Below are 16,154 nucleotides of genomic sequence, written 5' to 3' on the forward strand. Positions count from 1 at the left end.
TCCACCACTTGTGGGCTGGGTGACTCCTCAGAGCCTCCTATTCACGTTTAGCTTACCGATGCAGCGCTTTGGAGAGTCATAACATATGAGACTGTTCTAAGTATAACACGTTTTACACTGTCCAGTGGCTTTCACATCTGAGCATATCCCATAGTTCCGTTGACTCAAGCTAGAATGAGCACAGCCTTTTAGGACCACAACTGGGACTTAGCCAGGAAGTCTGACTCCTAGGCCCTTCTTTTTAACCTTTATGACCTATTTCCCTACAGTGCTTTATAAGATCATATCTGTTGTTTTGTTGTTGTTGTTGTTGTTTATTTGTTTTGTTTTTTATTTTTTTAACCATATTCTCCCATTTGAAGTAGCTATAATTGGGTCGAAGAGAGAGCTGGAAGGATACTGAGAGATCGCCTAATAAACAAACTTCTACTTTCCCTGCCCATAGTTTGTAGATGGGATGAGATGGGATGGACTACTTGTTACGGTGATCTTCTAGCTCCCTTCCAGCCTCTACCGTACATCACATTCCCACTATGCTCAGGTATGGTCTCCTATCACAGAAACCGTGTCTGTCTTGTAGGGAGCACCCTTAGAGGGTGGAAGTCTCGTGGCTAAATCTGCAGTTATCCATCAGAGTAAGAGGTGCTCGGATTAGCTGGGTGCTGATGGCTCACACCTTTAATCCCAGCACTAGGGAGGTAGAGGCAGATGGATGCCTGTGAGTTTGAGGCCAGCCTGGTTTACAAAGCAAGTTCCAGGACAGCCAGGGCTGTTACACAGAAAATCCTGTCTCAAAAAATACAAACAAACAAACAAAGGTGCTTGGATGTTTAAAGGTTTTTTTTTTTTATTTTTTTAGATCATTCTAGAATGAATGGGGTAGAGACTGTATGACAGAATGACAGGTTAAAATAAATTTCTTTTTTTTTTTTCTCATTTTCTTCAGGGACTCTTATTTTAAGAATGGCTACACCAATTCAAAACTGATCTTGGAGTGAAAGATCTATCAAGGCTGTTGACCCTTGGCAACTACCGTTTGTATACATTAGCAAGGTAACTCTCACTCATCCTCAAACTGGCCTCTTGGCCTCTCCGCATTCTCCGACCACTGACCTCCTCCTTCTGCTCTTCTTGGGCACCCACTCCCAAGGATACAAGCCTCTGCCTGACCATGGCCTTATGTCATCACTTCTGACGTTTTCACATACCGCATCCTCCAGCCCCACCCGACTCCTTTTCTCCAGATCTAGCAGCCCCTACTGCCAACCCTCCTCCCCACTAGCTCATACTCATTACGCAGGCTGGTTAGTGTGAGGATAGCTAAGTTGCTAAAGGGCTTGCCATCTAACTGTGAGCTCCTGAGTTTAATCCCAACGACCATACTGGGAATGTTGCTAGTCCTGTACTTTTGGTTTTTCTATCATGCCCTTTTGGCAAAAACCCAAACCTTGGTTAGCGTCCACTCTCCACGCTATCTGCAGTTGTACTGACACCAGCTGCTAAGGGCCGGGAGAGCAGGCCACATGTTCTGGAATGGACGCCACTCTGGGTCCAAGTATCCATCTCAGTCAGGCTCACAGTCCTTCTGGAAACATTTTTTGCCTGCCTGTTCTCACAAGTGTATCTCTTTCTTGCCTCAGTTTCTCTGATATGCTTGGAGTTTTGTCGACTGCCTTATGTGGACCTTTCCTCCTAGGCCTTCCAGGAGCCTAACCATTGACATCGGCACCCTTACCCTGTCTCACCTTCTTCCAGGTGGCATGAAAGTCCAGGCCTCTTCCAGTCTGTGGTTAAAACCTAACCTAAACCCCTCCTGCCTGTCCCAGAAGCATCCTCTGGGGCTTTCCTCCCCCACACTCCTTTTACTCTCCTCTTTTGCCTCTTCCTGTCATCATTTATGCATATTCGTGACCTTCTTTTGAAGCAGATTATCCCACAGTAGGGGGGCTCCCTTCCAGACCCAAGATTAGGTACAAATCACCCAAACACCCGATTTCACAGAGAGAGCCTTTATTAAGGGGAGGAGAGAAATGTGAAAGTGGCTGCTTTCTGACTCAGGCAGATAAACAGCAGCAAATGACCCTGCAGGTGTCATCTTAAGAAGAGAAAAAGGGGAGGTCTGTTGACTGAGGCTTCTGTCCTGCCCAGTTTTACAGCTGTTAAGTCCCAAACAATCACACAGAGGTCTACATTAGTTATAAACTGATTGGCCCATTAGCTCAGGCTATTTATTAACTCATAACTTATATTAGCCCATCATTCTTGTCCATGTTAGCCACATGGCTTGGTACCGTTTTTGGTGAGTCATCACATCTTGCTTCCTCTGAGGCTGGGTCACAGCTGCAGACTGCAGAATCCTCTTCCCAGAATTCTCCCATTCTCATTGTCCCGCCTCTACTCCTTGCACGGGTGCCCTCCCTATACTTCCTGCCTGGCTACTGGTCAATCAGCATTTATTTAAAATATAAGTGACAGGGTACAGACTATTGTCCCACAACAGAGGTCTGTGTTATAATAGGCTAGGGTGCAGTGGTAAAGGAGATAAGGGACAAGGGAAAGGGGCAGAGATATTTGTCCCAGAGAGACAAAGGATTACCTTTGGATAGAGAGGAGACAGATGTGGCACACAGGCAAAGGGTGATTTATAAAGGTAAAGGGGTAAACCTCGTGATAGGATGAGGTGTTTGATTATAAGTGGGCATGATAATTAGGTGAACCAAAGGGGGCTTGTGATTGCTGGACCTTGGTAGTCAACCTCAGGAGGAAGAAGTGGTCAAATAAGGGAATAGACCTTTATGACTAGCTTTAGGAATGGAATGTAACAAGTTTTTTGTTGTTGTTGTTGTTATTGTTTTGGCAAGGCAGAGGGATTGGGAGGAAGGGCAGGGCCTGCCAATGCCACATGTTCAAATGGGCTAGTATCCCTTCATTTTTCAAGACATATTTTCCCTTCATCATTTTCCAGCTAATGTCTCATGTATTGCCCACTGTCAACTGGCTTTGGATCACTGACTCCATTGAAACAGATCTCTCACCCACCCCAGCCACCATGCACTTTTCAGCCTGTCTTACTGGTTCCTCTGGACTCAATCTCACCTCTCCCAAATTTCATTTCCTCTTGCCTTTCATACAGACCATTTTCCTGGCCCTTTTCCTACCTCATTAGCCACTCTTCCTTTTTCTCTGGGCTGATCTTATTTCTCTGTGTCGTCTAGATTCTGTCATTGAGCCTTCTTCCTTTTTCATGGCCGTCTGTTGTGTTTTGAGACAGGCTCTTGCCACATAAGCAGTCTTGGTCAATGACCCACAAGGCTGTAGGGCTTTCTGTGGGAAGTACTGCTTTCCTGAGACAGAGCGGAGCAGCCCTCTCTTTTCTCTTTCTCTTGTTAGTTGAGAAACTGGAGCCAGCATAACCAGCTTATCACCACAAGTCAACTCTGAGGATGAAGTCTGCCTATTGTCCAGGACCAGAATAGAGCAGCCCAGCTGATCTGTAACCAGAGTAACATTGCAGAGATGTCAAACAGCTCTGTTCTGTTTACCTTTAGATGTCTCCCTGTGTCATGAAAGAGGCACTTTTAACAACTGCAGTGACCACCAGCAACAAAAACCATTTAGTTAGTTGCTGAGTCGTTGTTACAAAAAGGAAGCATAATTCTGGGGCTCGGGAGAGAGGGTTCAGTCTGGAAGTCTGAGTTTTACCTCCCATAATCCATGATTTAAAAATAAAAAAGGTAGTCATGGTGGCATGGGTTTATAATCCCACTGCTAGAGAGACAGAGACAAGTTAATATCCGGGGCTTGCCTAATCAGAGAGCCAAAGGTAGATGACATCTGAATAAAAACAATACACAGTGTTGCCCTCTGGCATCAACATGACATATGGACATACATACGTGTACCTGCACACATACATATAAATACATGGGTGTGGTGATTTGAAAGAAAATGGCCCCTAAAGGGAGTGGAAGCATTAGGAGCTGTGGCCTTGTTGGAAGAAGTGTGTCACTGTGGGGGCAGGTTTTGAGGTCTCTTTTGCTCAAGCTTCTTTCAGTGTGACAGTCACTTGACTTCTTGTCATCTCTGAGTCAAGATGTAAGGACTGTGAACTCCAGCACCATGTCTGCCTGCATGCCTCCATGCTCCCTGCCACGATGATAATGGACTGAACCTCTGAAACTGTAAGCAAGCCACCCCGAGTAAATGTTTTCTTTAAAAGCATTGCCATGGTCATGGTTTCTCTTCACAGCAATGAAAACCCTAAGATACAACTACACAAAAAAGGGAGCATAATTCCCCAACTGATACAAAATTCTCAAAGTTAGAGATTCTGTTGAGGTATCAATTCTAAACTCTATAGAGCAACGGACTACTACTCTGTTCAAGGAATACTTCAAATGGAAGAGGTCCAAGTCACCATTTCTCATCACACACACTCTCACACACACACACACAGACACATACACACACACAGACACACACACACACACACACAGAGAGAGAGAGAGAGAGAGAGAGAGAGAGAGAGAGAGGAGGCATACACAGTCACTTAGTGACTAATGCCACTGTCATGCAACAGAACATGGTATCTCCTTATTCTTCACTTTCCTATCCAAATGGTCCCTATCAGTTCTGTCTCCTAAATGTAATCTGTGTCTGCCCACTTTTTTCCACTTCCTCCTCATCTTCTCCTAAACCACTGCAGTAGTTTCCTTCAGAACCAACAGCAGCATGTAGTTTTGCTTGTGAGCCGCTCTTCCTACTTCAGCCATAGAGAGCTTCTGAAAGCATAAATGTGTCACTGTGCCATCTAAAACTTTTCAGCCAGTGCCCAGGACCTCGGGACATCTGGTAGACCAGACTCTATCAGGAATTATGATGTGAGTCCTGCATACACTATTCCTTTTCATGGCATAGCCCTGTGCGAGGAACCATTGGCTTGGACGCAGGACAAAAACATATGAAAATACGGCAGCCTATCCTTCACAGTGATTGGTTCGAGAGTGGGCGTGTGCCTAGAGCTGGACCAATTATAATCCTCCCTTGGACTTATTCACACCAGCCCCAAATCTGGCTTCAAGCTTTCAGCGCTGTCAGTGATCTGAATGCAGCATCTTTCATCTGTATTTGTCGAAAGCAGTTTAAGTGGGGTCCCTGTGTTTGCCACCAAAATGTCCTCAGTATTGTGAAGAGAGCTGGGAGTTTGGTCCTAAGAAGACATAATTTATAGTCAAAGGATTTCTTTATAGCTTTTCCAATGTTTTTCAAAGCTTTGTAAACTCATTTGTGGTAGTGCTGGGGATTGAACTCAAGGCTTCATGCATGGTAAACAAAGTATTCTTCCATTGAACTATTCCTTCAGCTGTGGTCACTTTGTAATATGAGATTATAAGATAGACATGTCTATGGTCTTGATCTTATAGGAACGAACTCTAGTGCTCAGAGATGTGACACAGTTTGCTTAAGGTTAAGAAGTAATGAATGGCCTGGTAGTGCTGGCGCACGCCTTGAATCCCAGCACTCAAGAGGCAGAGGCAGGTGGATCTCTGTGAGTTCGAGGCCAGCCTGGTCTGCAAGAGCTAGTTCCAGGATAAGCTCCAAAGCAACAGAGAAACCCTGTGTTAAAAAACAAAACAAAACAAAAAGTTATGAATGAGGAGAGCTAGTCACCAGATGTCTCTTCAACCCAAGGCACCACCAGCCCATCCCTGCTTGTGCACACAGAGGTTCTGTAAAGTAAGCCCAGGATGGCCACAGCAGCCTCAGGACAGGCCACTGCAGACGAGAACAGAAAAAGACAAAGACCGAGTTCTACCCAAAGCTTTAATTATAGCAAAGACAAGAGAGGAAACCTCTCAGTTTGCTTTCTTCTTTCCACTCCTGTTTCCTGTTCCTGTAATCCATGTCAAGCTTGTAGGCTACACTATAATTCAGCCATATTCTAGGCAATTACAGATTGGAGGGCTAGTTTGCGAAGTAAATCACCATATAACTCTTTTACCAGACGCACAGTCAACCACTGATTATTGTACAACCCTTTTACAATATAGGGTTAGAGCCGCCTTCATTTTAATTCCTTTTATTTTTTTAATAAGTGAAAACAAAATAGACATATACCCCTGTGCTCTGGGAAGCTATGCTATGCTGCTGTAAGAACCTCATGAGGTACCCGAGGCTAGCAGGTACGTGTTAGTTACCCCTGTCCATTGAGGCCTACGGAGGGTGGGCTGAGCCATGTTGGCTTTGTGAACAGCCCACCCTCTTTACTTCTAGCAGCACTGTGGCCCACTGGCCCTGAGAGAAATGTCCCCAGAGGCTGCTCAGTCTGCAGGACCTAACATTACCGGTCCTTAGTTCACAGTGCTGATTTTACTTTCTTCCCATCTTGTCCTACATTCACAACCTTCTTTACTACCAGGAAATCGATAGGTGAGAACATCTCCCCTCCCTGGAAACATCTTCGTGGCCTCCCACCCTCTCCTTCCAGTGGTGGAGATAACTTCATTCCTCCAACAGAGGGGCCGCTATCCCACCTCTGATCATCCGCTGCTCGGAATCATCACTCGGCCCTCCTCTCCATCATTCTCATCATTGTACAAACCTGTGGCTTTCCCCATAGTCTGACCTGCCCCCGCCCCCCCCCCATAGGCTAACACAAAGGAAAGTTAGAAAGAGCGGGCTGCATGTGTCTTTAACCCTAGGACTGGGTGAGCCAAGACAGGCAAATCTCTGTTGAGTTTGAGGCCAGTCTGATCTACATCAAGTTTAAGGCCTGCCAGGGCTACAGAGATGTTGCCTCTAAATTAATTAATTAAAATGGGTACAGTTATTTAATAAATAAATAAAGAAAGAAAGAAAAAAAATAAAAAAAATAAATAAAATGGGTACAGTTACAAGCAGTAGAAAGTTGAAAGTAGTGCGAACAATATAATTTTCTTCTTTTCATGTTCCTAGTAAATAGGTAGATGGCTTAGAATGGGTGACTCCCCAGACCTTGGGAATCCAGTTATCCTAATTTGTTTCATCAACATTCTGCACATAGGACTTCCATTACAGACACACATGGCTACTGCAGCCGTGGCCTTCACCAGCACATTCCTGTAAAGAATGCTGGCCAAGGAAAGGCACAGTGCTTCCCTATAAAGCCAGTTTAGAATTGCACACTTTCACTTCTTACCGGCTGGGACTGAGTCACATGATCGTATGTAGTAGGCCACCGAAGCCTCCAGTGTGTCACATCCTTAGTGGGGTCACTCGTGGTTCTCTGTTCCCTACTGGGTTACTTGTGTGCAATAGGTCTAATGCCATCTGGCTTCCAGCCCACTGTCCCAGGAACACTGCCCTTAGTATGTTTAGCAACGGTTTTATGCTGCTAAATGCAAGGGACACTTCGCTGTCCTTATCTTACCTGAGCCCCAAGCAGCATCTAACACAGCTAACAGGTTTCTCAGTCTTGGGCACAAGCATGTAAACTCCTTTGTTCTCCTCTGGACTCCAGCCTGTCTCTCAAGGTTCTTTCCTGCCTGCTATCCGGTCTCACTCCCTGGGTCCCCACTGAACCTTCTCTTCTGCATCTGCCTATCCTCCCTTTAGGTGTTCTCAGCACCTATGGTCTTTCCCACTGGAGTGCACCCCAGAATGCACTTTCACCCCAGCGCCTTCTCCTGTGCTCTTAGTGATTGAGCAACCCGGGGTATCTAACAGGCATCTTCAAGTCAGTATGGCTAAAACAAGATTGTTGGTGGTCCTCGTGGAAGCAATTGTTTTCCTCCAGGCCACCCCACCCCATAAATGAGGCACTGTTTCCCACTCACTGGAAGAAACTTGAGAACTATCCCTTCATTTCTACATTTCATCCTCTTACATCCATCTTCCTGGCCTTAAATCTAAAACAGTTTCTCTCAAGTACGCATCTTAACACATCTACTATGTTAGTTCAAACGCTCCACATACTTGGCTCAGATTAGGGCAAAGTTTAATTGGGTCCCTGCTTTTCATTTTTGCCTGACAACTGCTACATCTACTCTTCCCACGGCAGCAGATCAGAATGTTAGTGTTTTCCAAAAACCCTTCAATGGAACAAAACAGAAAGGCTCTTTCTCTTTGGCTCTTCCTCTTGGTCTCTACTTCGTCCCCAAACTTTTACAAACCAGGCTTCAAATGATAGCTATCTAATTCTCCTTCAGTTCCTTGACAGCTTCAGAGTGTGCCCCTTCCAAGGCCTTGGCACCCTCTGCCCTCAGCCTGCACTTTCTGTATTACCCTCCACTTTCCCAGAAGGCTAACTCTTCATTCTTTGGCTTTCAGTTTCAACATCACCTTCTCAGCTCTCCTGACCACGCCCACTTTTATTCTCTATCCCAGGCCCCTTGTCTTTGTCTCAGCATTGATTTCAACTTGAAATTTGTCTTTTCTACTAAAAGTCACTTCGTGAGCCGGGAGGTGGTGGTGCACACCTTTAATCCCAGCACTTGGGAGGCAGAGGCAGGTGGATCTCTGTGAGTTCAAGGCCAGCCTGGTCTACAAGAGCTAGTTCCAGGACAGGCACCAAAGCTACAGAGAACCTTGCCTCAAAAAAAAAAAAAAAAAAAAAAAGGGCCACTGTGTGGAGGGAGAGATTTCTGTTGCACCACCCCCACCATAAACACAAGGCCCAGTGCTCACACACTGACACACTGGACACCCAATCATGCATTTTGGCCAAATAGAGGTGACAATGTGGACAGGTTTCCTTGCCAGGGACAGGTCCTTGTGCTGTCTGGGGTATTTTAGAGACAGGCAGCCTCCCCCTTGCTAATAACCACAACAAGCAATGCAAATACACTCCATTTCTAGATTTTTCTCTTTACAATGAACTTAACCTGCTGGCTACGTTGTAAAAACATGGTTCCAGTCTCATGCCACTTTTGTGTTGCCCAGGAGGAGCAGACCTGGCCCTCAGCTCTCCCAAAGCCACTTGAGTTTACCAAGAAGGAACAAGGTTGTGCTTTGCTCTATAGGCACGCAGGCAGAGGCTCGGACCAGGTCGCCTTTTTCATCACAGCGGTGTGGATACCATTGTACCTGCCTGTCCTTGTGGCCTTCCACTTCCAAGAATTATCCCAGGCAACTCCTCAGCATAAAGGAGATGTACAAATCTCAGCAGGCTAGCCAAAGGAAGCTTGGTATTTTTAGCCCGGAGACTGGAAGGGGAAAGTCTCTAAGACTCGCCACCTCTTTCTAGAGGACTACCCCCACCTCTGGCTACCAAGGCTAGGCAGGAACGCCTTCCATCTTAAAACCAGCCATTTTTCCCCCCAATCTTTTTCCACCTCCAAGTCACCCCGAGCCATCCCTTGAGACAAGGAATCTCACAACTCGCTTTTCTCCCGGGTTCAGCTCCCGCCGGGTCAGGGACTAAGGCCGGAGGGGCATTTGCATAGCTTAACTCGGCCAAGCGCTCAACTGGCCACCACAAGTGACTGGCCGGAATCCAAGCTCCGCCAGCTCCGCGGAGCCACCGAGAGGGAGGATCCGGGTAAATCCCGTTTGGGGCACCGCCCAGAGCCGGACAAAGGGGCGGGCCAGCGATCCGCTCCACTACCCAAGGCAAGCAGCTTTCAGGGCGGGGTGAGCAGTGGGGGCGGGGCACGGGCGGGGCGTGGAGATCAAGGTGGGAGGGGTAGCCGGCGGTGGGAGTGCGGATTGATGGCCGAGGGGGCGGGTCGAGCGGCGGGAGCCCCGCCCTGTTGCGGGGGAGGAGCGAGCGATGGGGTGTTGCCTTGTGTGGGCGGAGCAAGCGTCGGGGGCGGGGCCCGGGTGGGCCAGACGCGTGGGGCGGCAGAGCGGCGCAGGGAAGCGGTGCCTCTTTCTCCGCCGCGGCCCCGCCCCTCCGCGCCCCGCCCCCGCCGCTCGGACGGCCCGAGTCGCGCCCTCCCGCTCTGCGCCGCCGAACTTGGTCTAACTTCCTCGGCCGACCGGGCCGTGCTGCCGCCGCCGCCGCCACCGCTGCCGCTGCCGCGCCCGGGTAAGTAGACCGCGCGGCCCCGCTGCAGCGTCGGGCCTGTCCTCATTGTCTCGGGCTGGTCCTCGTGAGCGTCCCCTCGGGACGGCGGCGGCTGCTCCCTGCGTCCCCGCTCGGCCCCGGGACTCCGTTGCCTGGCGGGGGGCGGCCCCGCGGGCGGCGCGGGCTTTGTCTGCTGAGACCGCCCGCGAGCTCTGGAGGCCGCCGCCGGGACCCCGCTGAGCCCAACTCGGGCGCTGTGTGGAGTGAGAGGCTCGGCGGGCGTCCCGGAAGGTGTGGCTGCACCCTGCTGCCGCCTGGGCTCTGCCGCTCCTCACCTGTGAGCCCAGCGGAGGGCGCCTTCTTCAGCTCCGGTCCCGGGTGAGGGGACGGTCGCCCAGCCCCCACCCACCCTGAGTTTGCTTCCAGCCTCCGGGTCCTACGCTGTCCTGCCGGAGTTTGAGGAGGTGGCGACGCCGGCATTTCGGTACTGGTCGCTAGAGGCTGTGTTTGGAAGTAGAACCCGATCCCTGACCTAACCCGAGCTTTGGACAAGTTTTGGTTCTAGCTGTACCTTTGCTTGGCCCAGGTTGCAGCCCCCATTCCTTCCCTGTTAGGCGTGCAGTGCAGAGGGCGGAGAAAGTGTGCGAATGGGGACTTCGGTCCTGAACCTCAGAAACTGCTGTCTTGAGGAGTGAAACTCGTTCTCCGGCGAGAGGCGGTCAGTATTCCCAAAACTCAGTGTCTTAAGCCAGTGCTTGCCTGGAGCTGGTTGCAGAGCCCTGGTGAACACTTAATGGCTGTATAAGGACGGTGGTGTTTGGGGACATCGAGATGTGTTGGGCAGCGTGTGCAGGACGCTGGGTTGGAGTCTGTAGCAGGTGTGTTCCCAGCTCTCTAGGAGGTTGTCCCTAGGATTGGTGATTGTGGTGTTGCCTGCCAAACACGGGACAGTTTCTACACAGCCCCTTGACTTCGAAGTAGAAGTTGGTGCCTGCTGAGTGCTTCCTTCTTTATGGGGAAATCTGGGGCCCCACGTTCTAACAGCTCAGAGGTTGCAAGGAGACACCCTTCCTTTCAAAACTCCTGGGCTCTGGAACCCTTAGAAGTGCAGACTTCTGCTGTCCCGAAGCCTTGTAGCCTTTTCTGAGAATGCTTTTCTTTTAGGAGTCAGGGTGTTGTGTAAGCCAGGGTTGCCTTGAATTGTAATTCTTCTGCCCTACTTTCTACATTTGTACATTCTGCAACCTCTACATTTTTGGACCCTCTTTGGACCACCTAATGTGTTTCAGAGACTGCGGTGCCCTGTGCTGTAGCAGGACACTCCTGGGCTCATACCTCCTGACCAGTAAGTGGTCAGTGGTGTTTATTGATATGAGCTTGACCTAGGCCTAGTTGCTCCATTCAGTCAAACCATCTAAGCCACTGATCCTCCAAAGGTTTTGGTTATTTCCAAGAAGAAAAGGCACCAAAGGGGAAGGGTTGTCTGCCCTGGGAAGACCCCCCTCCCACCCTCTTCTTTAGTGCAACTGGCAACTGTGTGTTCTCTGAGAACAGGTGAGGGCTTCTCCCTTGCTGTGTTTCTGATGGAGGATGAAACTCATGCCTTGTGTGGGTAGGGAGGAGCCTGCCCTGCAGGTTATAGAAATGAGGCGAAATTACAAAGAGGCCAGGGTGCAGGGAAGCCCTGGGTTCTTTAACCACTTCCGGGGCCTTACCCTGGGCCACCATGTGCCTAGGGATTTGACCTTGTTTAACTTTAGCAGAGAAGTTAAACAGGATTATTTTTTTTACAACACCTAAAAATGCCAGTATGCCAGTCCTGAGAACTCTTTGCTTGTTTAAAATCTAGTGAACTTATGATCAAACGTACAGCTTTTACATGGCATAATAGTGAGTTTGTTAAGGCTTAGTAGTTATGGAGACTTATATTAAGCCACTGTCTCAGCCTTCCTTTAATTGTTTAATCCCTGAAACAACTCAATGTGGTAGACATTAACTACCTGATTTTACAAATGAGCAAACTATGGCCTAGAAAGGTCAAAGTGATTTCCTTGTGGTCTCTGCCTGAGAGTTGGAGCCTCTCATTAAGAGATGCCTTCCTCCTGGAGTTGCTTAAACGTAGTGCGAAAGCCTGGCCCAAGGCGGAACTAGTGAGTCCTTCAGCACAGGTTCCCTTAAGGCCCAGCTTCCACATGTCTCAACTGTCTACCAAGATTAGTTAGGACATACCACCCCTAAATCCTTGCCGGTTTGCCTCGACTGTAATGTCTGCCCTACAAGGCCAGAGCATTGCAAGCATGGCCGGAGAGTCAACGCCTTCTGTAGAGATCAGGGTTTGATTGGTTAATACCAAAGTCTTTTTTTTCCATCTCCACATTTACATCACATCACTTATCTGCTTTATGATGTCGTTATAGTAGACCAGTTCCCAGTTCATATCCCCAGTCACTTAGACATAGCCCCATGAGTCTTGACTCGTATGGTTTCTGCCCATTTGTGGCAGATGTGGAATAATGAAGTGGCATTTCATTGGCTACACCAAGTAATACGTCTGTAGTCACCTTCAGGGTCGGGGTGGGGTTGGGGGTTGAAGTCAGAAACAATGAATGGCAGGAAGCCTGTACTTGGCTGTCACTTGTTTCTCCTCAAGCTCTGGGTCCTAGTTTCCTTCTTTGTCTCTGTGCCATCAAGAACGCTTTTGTAAACTAATCAAAGAAATGCTTTTTAAAGACGGGCTTGCCCCATTTGAAAGGTAGACGCTTAATAAACGTGACTGAACCCTAGGGATGGAGAGGCGGTCTTTAAAGACCTTGCGTACTTCTTTCCTCTGACCCTTCAGAAGTTACTGGAGCGCCCGCAGTGCCCTTTTCCTCATTACCTAATTCCCACGCTTTTTCTAAAGCAGGAAGTCCCAGCCTAGAGGCTGCTAATGGAGGTGACAATCCCCGTTTCCTGCTGCTGGCTGTTTGTGTCTGCAGAGAGATAATCCTGCCTGTGGCCTGTGGGCAGGAAAGCAGGCTTGGCCGCCCTTCTCTTGTGGCCAGTGACTGTTGAGCACGTTGCACTTCCCGTTCTTGCCTGGATGTGAAGTTACTTTTCCTAGAAGCCTAGCAGGTAGAGGTGCCCTTCGTTTCCATGCTCTAAGAATTGCTCATGTGATTGGGGCCAAGCTTCGGGACAGTGCGTGTGGAGCAGAGCGCCTATTTGCTAGGGTGACTGGAGGGAAGGACAGGATAGAAACCTGTTGGATGCTTTTCTCTAGCCACACTGGGTTTTGCTTTGTGTTCTGTCTGCACATCAGCCAGGGGCCATGAGTAGAGGTGGGGAGACATGGGGTTATTCTTTGTGAAGGTTGGTTTGCCATTGGTTCTTAGGCATGGGTACTGCTTTTTCAGGGCCCCTGTTTCCCCTCTGTGCATCGGCAGGAGACATAAAGGCCTGTTGCAGCTCCTGGCTGGTCACTGGTGACCAGAATAGGCTGTGCTTGGTTGTTTTTGAAGTCTTTGGCCTGGTGAATGGGCAGCGTTTCGATTTGCCTTTTCCTGCAGTGTAGAGGTGCCGCCTCCAGCTTATAAATTACTTCGGGTTTCGTGGTCTCCTGGCCACTATCTTCCATCCCTCTGCTTTGATTCAAACAGAGCAAGTACTTGCCTTGGTTCAGGACAGGACCTGACCTGTGTGCGACAGTTGATGCACCTGTCCACTCAGCATGAAGATGCCCAGGAGTCCAGCTTGCCGATGGGCAGTTAGGAGGCCAGCCTTTGGCTGATGTCTCATTGCTAGCTGTGCAACCCAGACTGGAGTTGCATCTTTTCTCCTCTTTGAAGGGAGCTAAATCAGACCTGCCCTGCCTGTCTTGGCTGCTGAGAATCCAGTACACACTTCAGGTTTGAGGAACCACAGTCTCAGGCTTCTGGGTTGGGCCTGACCCCACACTGTTTGGGGACAGCTGCTATCTTTCAGGCAGTTCCCAGCAAGTGCTTACCAACAGCTGATTCTGGGAACTCTGCTTCCTCCACCCTTGAGGGTTGGGTGGGGCTGGGCGGGGCTGTGGGTTTTCTCTTTGGAAGTAGTAGGTCTGGTAATCGGTGTAAGTGGGCTTGGGCAGACTGCAATTGACTTGTTCAGCTCTTAGGATCTGTTCTGCCTCCCTCTTTAAGCAGCCAGAGCCCACATCTATCAGTCAGACTCCTTGGGCTCTCTTGGTCTGTATACTGTGTCTAAGGACCAGAATAGATGTCTAAAGTGGCTGTTGGCATACTGGTAGGAGGTAAGCTAATGGTGTCCTCTAGACTCTTGAGTTCTCAGTCATCTTGCAGAGCTGAGGTGGTGGGGAAGATTTGGGGAAGAGCCAGGTCAAAGGCTGGTAAACCTTCTCTCTGGGTTTTTTCTGGTTGTGTGCCCCAGGCATTGGGTCTGTGATCTTGTATGTTACAGAGCCCAACAAACACTCAAAAACAGGGACTTTGAGGATGTCATAGCTCTGACATCCAACCAGGGTCCTTACAGCAACTAGAAGGGAATGAGTGTCCCCTGAGATAGATCTCTTTTGTCAGTTTCTGAGGTTGGTGTGGTGGGGGAACGGGTTTAGCATGATCAGGGAGTCCTCAGCAGGGTCTCCTTCAAAGTTTCAGAGGATAAGGAAAATACCTACCTCAGCTTTAGTGCCCCAGATCCGCTGCACAGTTCATGCTCTGGTGGGACTCCCACTGTATAGTCTCAGTGTTGATGATGTCCAGCTTTGCTTCTTTGCTTCCCACGCTGGCCCTAAATGCCCCTCTCCATGGCTTCTCTGTTTCTTGACCAGCCTATACTCCTGTGCATCGTGAAACCAGTCTTCTGAGGCTTGTAGGAGGTGACCAACTCCATACCCAAGTGTTAGTGATACTCTGGGTGAGGGGAAGGGGCCTTGAGTCCTGGAACACTGAGGAACTCTATGTTTAAAGAAGAAAATGATGTTAACGTGGTAAGGTGAACTATTCAAGATGGCTGCAACAAGGTTTTTAAGTAGGGGAGAGAGACTGGGCTCAATTCCAGAACCCCAGGAAAGTCAGAACTTACAGCCAGGGAGCAGTATGCCAGGATCCTAGAGAATTTTTGAGGGTAGGAGACACTTTCAGCTGAATAGACCTCACAGGGTTCTTCCTCAAGGCAAGCCAAGTGGCCAGATACTATGTGGGGGATAAAGAAGGATGAGGAATTTGGTAATAAATTGGGGGATAAATTAACTTAGCAGGATTCATGTGAGAACGGGCCTCCACAAATCTGAGATTGGACAGAGCTGATGATTGAACAGAGGGTTTAGAGCACTTGGCTAAAGTTTGGTGAAGGCCTGAATCCTTTCAGTATCCTTTGTTCTGTTTTGTGAGTTTTTACACTGGCTAGGCTCATGATCACCCACATTTGTTTCTCAGGAGTGACATTTTCTCCTGTGGGGGTTTCCCGACCAGTACCATTCCCTCTGACACTGTCAGTAAGGCTCCAGAACTGAAGGTGGTCACCACTGAAACCTTAGTCTTTTTGTTGCAGCGGGTACCCCTCTGCAACAGGACCTCGTGTCTCTGCAGCCCCCATCTCCAAACTTTGGGCTTCTGGGTCTATGGGCTATCCGATCACGGGCATTCTCTTTTCTGAAATCCTCTACAGCTGTAGAGGGGCTTCTGTCTTGTGCTTCCCCAGTCCTACACAAACCAGTGGGACCACTCTGCAGCCCCTACCAGCCTAGGACTTTCTTCTTTTCTCTGCTCTAGGTCCTGGAGGAGCCATGGGGGTGGTCCCTTCCATTCCCTGGGTCCACACAGTAGAGAGACCATATTTGGTCCCTCCCATTCCCTGGGTCTGCACAAAAGAGGAGCCATAGGTTCCCCCTTCCATTCCCTGGGTCTGCACAAAAGAGGATCCATAGGTTCTCCCTTCCATTCCCTGGGTCTACCCAGTTGTCTTTCTGATTTGCATGTTCTTCCCTTCTCCAAGAGGGAGACTTCTCTGGTTTTCTATCTGTCCCCTCTTTCATTGATCATCCATCCCTGTGTCCCTGGTGCAGGTGACCTACTGATCTGTCTGCCTGAAGCTCTTCTCATCTCAGTCTTCTAGGAGCAAGGCTCCCTTCTGCTCTGAGGAAAACCTGCTGGCTGCAGGTAGGGCCTACTCACTCCTCCAAAGGGAAGGC

The 16,154-nt window shown here is 49.1% G+C and overlaps 1 protein-coding gene across 1 annotated transcript in view; it reads left to right on the plus strand.

Annotated features, from left to right (window-relative positions):
* The first annotated feature begins 9,845 nt into the window (after positions 1–9,845).
* Tspan14 (tetraspanin 14) overlaps positions 9,846–16,154 on the plus strand; it is a 56,783-nt gene continuing 50,474 nt past the window's right edge. Inside the window, exon 1 of the mRNA XM_050140616.1 lies at positions 9,846–10,006. The gene's annotated coding sequence lies outside the window, so the exon portion shown is untranslated. The remainder of the gene's footprint in view (positions 10,007–16,154) is intronic.

This window comes from Alexandromys fortis, unplaced genomic scaffold, assembly GCF_014885135.2.
Source record: "Alexandromys fortis isolate MF-2015 unplaced genomic scaffold, M_Fortis_MF-2015_v1.1 scaffold_46, whole genome shotgun sequence".
NCBI classification, from domain to species: Eukaryota; Metazoa; Chordata; class Mammalia; order Rodentia; family Cricetidae; genus Alexandromys; species Alexandromys fortis.